Raw genomic sequence first — 7,247 nt, 5'->3', positions numbered from 1 at the left:
CACTCACACACAATAAATTACATGCATGTCAAATTCACATAAAAATACATAGAAATCCAAAAATATGTTTTTTGCTTGTTTAGTTGCAGAAATAGAATAGTTAGATGTTGTTTACTTCCTTGAGTAGGTAATGACATTCCTTTCATGGTTTTCATATTTCTTTCTATAAAAGTAGAACTAGTTGATTAATTAGGGTTTACTAGGGTTGCTTTACATTTCAGTTTTCTCATTTTTGCAGTTAGAATAGCATCTGTACAATAATATTTCTTTCCTTTCATCACATATAGAGCTTATTCTGGAATCCATAAAAGTTGGCTTGAGCTCCTAGTGATCTTGCGCCGATTGACCAAGTTACAACCTGCAGTAAGAACTAGTATTTGTGCATACAACACCACCGCTTCCAAGTTTGTTACGAACTACCGGGTTGATAAGAGTAAAGTAGGTAGCCCAAGAGTTGCAGCATTATTGCTGCAACACCAGTGCTCACCACTTTTTGGCGCCGTTTCCGGGGAAGCATCAGAGTATTATGTGATTACTGCTTTCTTCTATTTTCTATTACAACATTCTGCTAATAGTTTATTTCAGCAAAAGTAGACTAGTCATTTCTCTTCTTTCAAGTATTGCATTTCCTTGCTTTCCTCTTCAATTTTGAAAATTTCATTTCAACAAAAGCAGACTAGTCATTCATTTTCCTTCAGTTATGCATTTCCTTGCTTTCCTCTTCAATTCTACAAATTTCTATTCAATAAGTTCATTTCAGCTAGTTGCAATTTGTTTTATTCAATCAATTTTAGTTTCTACAGGCACTATCAGTGTGGGGAAAAAGAAACAAAAACCAACCAAAAAATATTTCCTTTCATGCCTTGTAGGAATAGAGATAACTCAAGAAATTTTTTTCCCAACACCCCCACTGCTTCACATAGCCAACCTTCTCTCTTCTTCGGCGGCTGCGATGAAGAAGAATCCTTAGGCGAACAACAAGACATATTTGAAGAACCTATAGGGGAAGAAGAAGAAGAAAACATTCCTTTGGAGCCAATGGCTGAAAAAAGAAATTCTAGGGGGAATGGAGAGAGAATAGAGGGTACCGTTCCCATTCGGGAGACCAATGAGGACACCAAAATGAAGAATATAAGCCCTTCCGCCCTACCTCATTTCCATGATCTGACTACAGAAGATCCTGAAACCTTTTTGTTCGCGTTTTTTGTCATCTGTCGAACCTATGACTATGCAAAAGATGAGAAAAAGTTGACACTATTCCCTTCTACTCTCAAGGATGCAACACTGCTGGTTCATGGGATTACTTGGCAATAACATCACAACTTAGGCTCAGATTCAGCAAGCCTTTAACAACAAGTATCGAGAGTGTTGTAGGTCAAAAGATGCTAAATAAGAAATTTTTCGAATGACAATAGGAAGTGATGAGTCCCTGGAAGACTATGAAGAGAGGTTCCAACTCAGTTACAAAAGGGCCAGGTGTACACTTGACCCTGATTCTCTGAAGCTGGTCCTGCTCAGGGGAATTTGGGAAGATCTTTTAGACATCCTCCATCTACTGGCTGGGGGATACATCTACCAACTATTCTATGAGGACATAAAGACTGATTTTAGAAACCATTCTAGAGCAGCCAGAAAGAAAGGTAGGGGGAGTCAATCCATACCCAGTACCTCTTCCTCTAACTCATCCATTAAAGGAGAAATTGGAAGCATGCTGGAAGATTTCAAGAATGAGATGCTGCAAAATCTTGCCATGCAAATGGATACCTTACATATCAAAAGGAAACAAGAGGAAGCAGAGAGGCTTTGGCCATTTTTTTCCCTAGATGCACCAAGAGGCATCCTAGGAATGAATGCCCATTGAACTCTATAGAGGTTTGTTTAGTTTTTGAAGAAAATCATTCTACAGATAAGTGTCCTTCCTTACCCGGACTTAAAGTTGTATATCACGAGGCTGAGGGAGTCACTGAACAACTCTATTACATAAACCAAAGGAGGCCGCATGGACTTATTCCATACCAGCACGAGATGCAAGGGACATCTTAGGCATACTACAACCCCAACCAAGTCACTTCCACACCTTCTTGGGGTCCTCCTGCTTATCCTTCCTGGTCCACGTCTCCTCCTTGGTCCTTCACATCTCAATATCATGCCCAACCATCCACCAATTCATTTCAATCCTATGCTCAACCACAACCTCAGTGGAATGCATCTCATCAGGGGTGAAGGCCCTAATACAACTCTCTTCCCACTCTCTTTTCTCCACCACCTGCCTAACCACAGCCGTTACCTCCTGCTCCACGAAAGCAACCCCAAATGCCTGCCCAGCGAAATCCGAACCTGAACAATAGACAGGCTCAATAAGCGTATAGTGGGGAACCATCATGCCCAACTTATCTGTGGAGATTCAGGAAATTAACTTGCGATCTGGGAAGGTTTTCATAGATAGCCAGCCTCCACCCAGGGAGGTTGAGGAAGATAAAGAGGAAAGTGAACCTAAAGTAATTCCACCCTTTCCTAAGAGACTATCTGTGATAGTCCAGCCTACCCCAGAAGAAATTAAACTCCTGGGGGAATTGAAACATTTATGTGTGAAGATACCACTTTTCCAAGCCATAAAAGATGTGCCTATCTACAATAGGTTGACCAAAGAGAAGTGCTTTAGGCATCCAGGAAGGCGTAAGAGAGATGCCCCAACCATCAATGTCATAGGAAAATTGTCCGAATTGATGCTAGAGTAGGTAATCTGTCCATAATATTTGGACCCTAGAAACCCAGTAGTTGATGTCCATATCAATGGCACCATGATCCCACATACCTTGATTGATCTGGGAGCTGCCACTAATGTTATGACAAAGGATACAATGCTCAAAATTAACCTCTAGGGCTCCTTGAGGAAGACCACAACTGTGTTACAGCTACCAGACCGCTGCACCGTGACCTCTAAGGAGATTGTGGAAGATGTGATGGTCTCCATTGATTCTTGGGAGTACCCTATTGATTTCCTAGTTCTCCAGCCAAAGGCAAACCTCACTAGGTATCCTATCATTCTGGGAAGACATTGGTTGGCTACTGTCGATGCCTACATCAGCTGTCGAGCTGGGAACATGACCATAAAGAACATGCACATGTCTAAATAGTTAATCCTATGTCCTCCTGCCCAACCCTTGCTAGCACATGATCTACCTCTTTGGTTGGAGGAGGAAGATGAGGATGAAGTCTATTCTGCACCACTTTGTGCATTGGAAATCGCAATGGGGGGAAAACAACAAGATGGGGATGATATGATTGAAAATTTGATTCAGAATCCACCTCCCAGTGTATCACCATTAGAGGACATAGTAAGAGAAACCCAAAACAACCCCTCAACTGATCTCTGTGCGGTCGACTCACTTCTCTCCGTGTCAAAAATATAGATTTCGGTCCAGAAAGAACATTCAAAACCAATCCTTCTCTATCTCCTTCCCAAGAGAAGGAGCTATGCATGTTGCTGAGAAAACATCTAGATGCCTTCACTTGGAGTTATAAGGAGATGAAGGGAGTGCACCCTTCAGTATGTACTCATCATATATACATCAAGAAGAATTGCAAACCAGTCAGGCAGCCTCGAAGGAGGATGAGCCCAACACTTAAAGATATTGCTAAGGAAGAATTGCAGAAATTGCTTGATGTAGGGTTCATCTATCCCATCTCTGACAGTGAATGGGTCTTTCCTTTGGTGTTAGTGCCAAAGAAAAATGGTAAGTGGAGAATCTGTGTCGACTATTGGGAATTGAACAAAGGCACTAAAATGGACCATTTCCCTTTACCTTTCATAGATCAAGTTTTAGACGGTCTGGCAGGGAAAAAGTTTTTCTCCTTCCTAGATGGGTTTAGCCAGTACAATCAGATTCAAATCAGCGGGGAAGACCAAGATAAGACCACTTTCACTTGTCCTTGGAGTACTTTTGCATATCGGGTCCTTCCTTTTGGTTTGTGCAACGCTCCTCTACAAGATTTTTAAAAAAATATTTGCCCAGATTCTAGCCACTTTTGGCCATCCAGGCAACTCTTCCGCCTCAGTAGACGACTCCCTAATTCTATGATGAAATCTTAAATGCTATAAATATATCAGGTTTAATTTTTTCATTTAAAGTTAAGCATATGTTCGAATTTGAATTTGAATTAATTTTCATATTAAATAAAAATAATAATTTACTATTTAACCAATATTTTTATAATTAAAACAAATTAAATAACTAAGAGGATAAGTCTCCGAGTTACGAAAAGTTTTCTACCACTTTAATGAAAACAATGCAAATTAAAAATTCACTTTCAAAGCACGAGACTCTTATGAAACATTGTCACTAAATATTACTTCATTTAAGTTTCTTGAATCTGAGCTCTATGATACTTACAGAATCACATAACATTTTAATTAAAAATTATTTTATATAAAAATTATTATAATGCAATCTGAAAATATGAAATATAAGTGATAATAAAAGTGATAATTGTTTAGATAATCTTCGGCAAAATCACATAACCAATCTTTTGTCGACGCATTTCGAACCAACCTATTATTATTCTTGGAACAAGTATTTTAACAATCCTAATTATGGTATGTACCTATTGTAACTAAATTCTAATCTAACAAGAATACTAGTTATTTGTTTGGAATTATAAATATAGATTTTTAACAAATATAAATTATTATACATAAGTATTAATTTAAATTCATTATGTTTAAATAATAAATGATATATTATTCATTTTTAGATATGCATATTTATCTATAATAAACAAATAGAGATGAACTAGTGTAACTAAATTCTAAAAATAGTAGTATTTTAATACTATTTGGTTGTATTTAGATAATATAACAATAATAATAAATATAGATTATTTAATAATTATGAATTATTATTTTAATAGTAAATAGGGATTATATATATATTATTATTAAACGAATACATTTAACAAATGAATTCTTTTGATATATAAGTTACCTCATTTAGCTAATTTCTAATATATTATATATTATTTGTTTTTGGATATTTGTGTAAATTAACAAATGATTTCTTTTAATATATTATTTACCTAATTTAACTTTTTCTAAGAATAATAATAATATAACAAGAATATTAGGGGTTTGACTAAGATCATTAGGTCAAATTAGCCGTTAGCAATATAGCCGTTGGAGTCTCTGCACACTCTATTTAAACAAGCTAAGCTGGGTTGGTTCTTCAACTTGTCCTGACGATGAACCACACTGGTTGGTTCGAAACGCGTCGACAAAAGATTGGTTATGTGATTTTGCCGAAGATTATCTAAACAATGTTATGGATCACAGAAGTCTAAATTCCTTAATAAAAGTGATAATGTCTATTTCATAATCATGTCATACTGTAACCTTTGTCATCAAGATAATTAAGACATAAAGCGTGCACATGTGAACAGCAATTCATGTAAAGTAACCCTTGAGCGTGATGAGTATTTTAACGAAATTTCTTTTTAAATTCCAAATTTCAGTGGATGAATATTAATTTACAAACACTAATATCACTGATTCATATTTATTCTATCCCATAAAGAATTTGGGGGTAATAATAAGATTTTGTTTAATTTTATAAATGTTATTTGGAATGTTTTTTTAATGAGATAGGCATGTTTATTTTGAAACCAGGTTTTTATAAATTTAATTTAATTATTAATAATTAAGTGGATGGTACAAATTTAATTCATATAAATTTTTTTAGTAGTGCACATAAATCAAAAGTTAAGATTTACTTCTAAAATGATTTTAATGTTTTTGCAGTTTTAATTAAATTGGTTGATTAAAAAAAACATATGAACAAGTGTCATATGAAGTAAGTCATAGTTTTGTCGATATGTGCTATTGATAAACCATGGTATTGTATCAAATACTATTTACATATTAATAATGTTTATATAAAGTAGGGGCAATATCCATGATTAAGAATATAGTTTGATTTTTTTTAACTGTGTATATGTACAATTTATATTAACTTTATATAATTAACAATAATAATTCTAATAATTTGAAATAAACTTATAATTTAGTTATTTCTCATGATATTTTTAATTTTAACATGTATCATAAAGTAAGTGTTTTGATGCTTATTATGGATTGATGTCTATATATTTCAAGGAAAATATAGAGTTTAGGGCTAAGTGGCTTTTAATTGGGAAAGCTAAGGATATTAAAAGCTACCATGCTAAAGTAATTAAAACAATAAGGTTTATTCTTCTCCTTCACATAAAATTTGGAAGTGAAGGTAGACTTCCCTAAGCATTGGTTGCAAAATATCATTGTACCTATCTTTAAAATTAGGGATAAAAGAATTCCTTCTAATTATAGGACCATGATGATTATCCCCATCTACCCAAGCTATAACACATTATTTTGAAAAAAAATTTAGCTTGTGGCTACAAAGACACAATGAAACGGCGAAAATCCAAGTACGAGATATCATTTATTGGTGCACTATCGTGTTACTCTCATGATAATTGTGGAGTAGTGTTGCAATAATAAAGTTGATATGTATTTTTGTTTAGTTGACTTCAGAAAAACAATTGACACTATTTTCCCAAAAATATTTTAAAATTGTTCCGAAAGAAAATATTTGGATGAAGATAAAAGAGATGAGCGAAAAATAAAACTAATATATTATGAGGTGATCAACAAAATCATGAAAATACAAAGGATCTTGTTGTCTTCACATTGATAAAATAACAACAAATTCTCATGAGTCCTATAGTGAAACACATCTTTGGTTAACCAAAACACCATGAAATGAAAGCGTCTGTCACTTTTTGACATTAAGAAAGTTAAGAATGAAATTCTTTGAAATTAAGAAGGTTAAGAATGAAATTCTTTGAAATTGTCTACCTTATAGTGAGATTAAAATTAAATTAAATTTTTTTTTGTTCCCCGTTTAACTCATTTAATTCAATAAAAATATGGTCGTCTTCAAATACTTTCAAGTACAAATAAAATTATGGATATTTCAAATAATCTCCTGCCTTTATAAAGTTTTGAATTGTTAAAATTTTATAAAGTTAAAATGAATTTTTTGAGCATTAATAATTCAAATAAGATTAATAGTTGCAATGTAGAATAGTTCCTATCTTTATCATTAATTAATTAATTAAGCATGTGTCTTTTTATGTGGAGCCCACATTTTGTCGTTATTCAAGAATGCTCACATTTTCACAATATATCATTATTTCCACCTCCTCACCTATGT

Source organism: Pinus tabuliformis, chromosome 6 (genome assembly GCF_031772625.1).
Source record: "Pinus tabuliformis cultivar Carrire ecotype Pingquan chromosome 6, CPIR1, whole genome shotgun sequence".
Lineage (NCBI taxonomy): Eukaryota > Viridiplantae > Streptophyta > Pinopsida > Pinales > Pinaceae > Pinus > Pinus tabuliformis.
The sequence above is the reverse complement of the archived record's forward strand: the minus strand, read 5'-3'. Positions refer to the sequence as shown.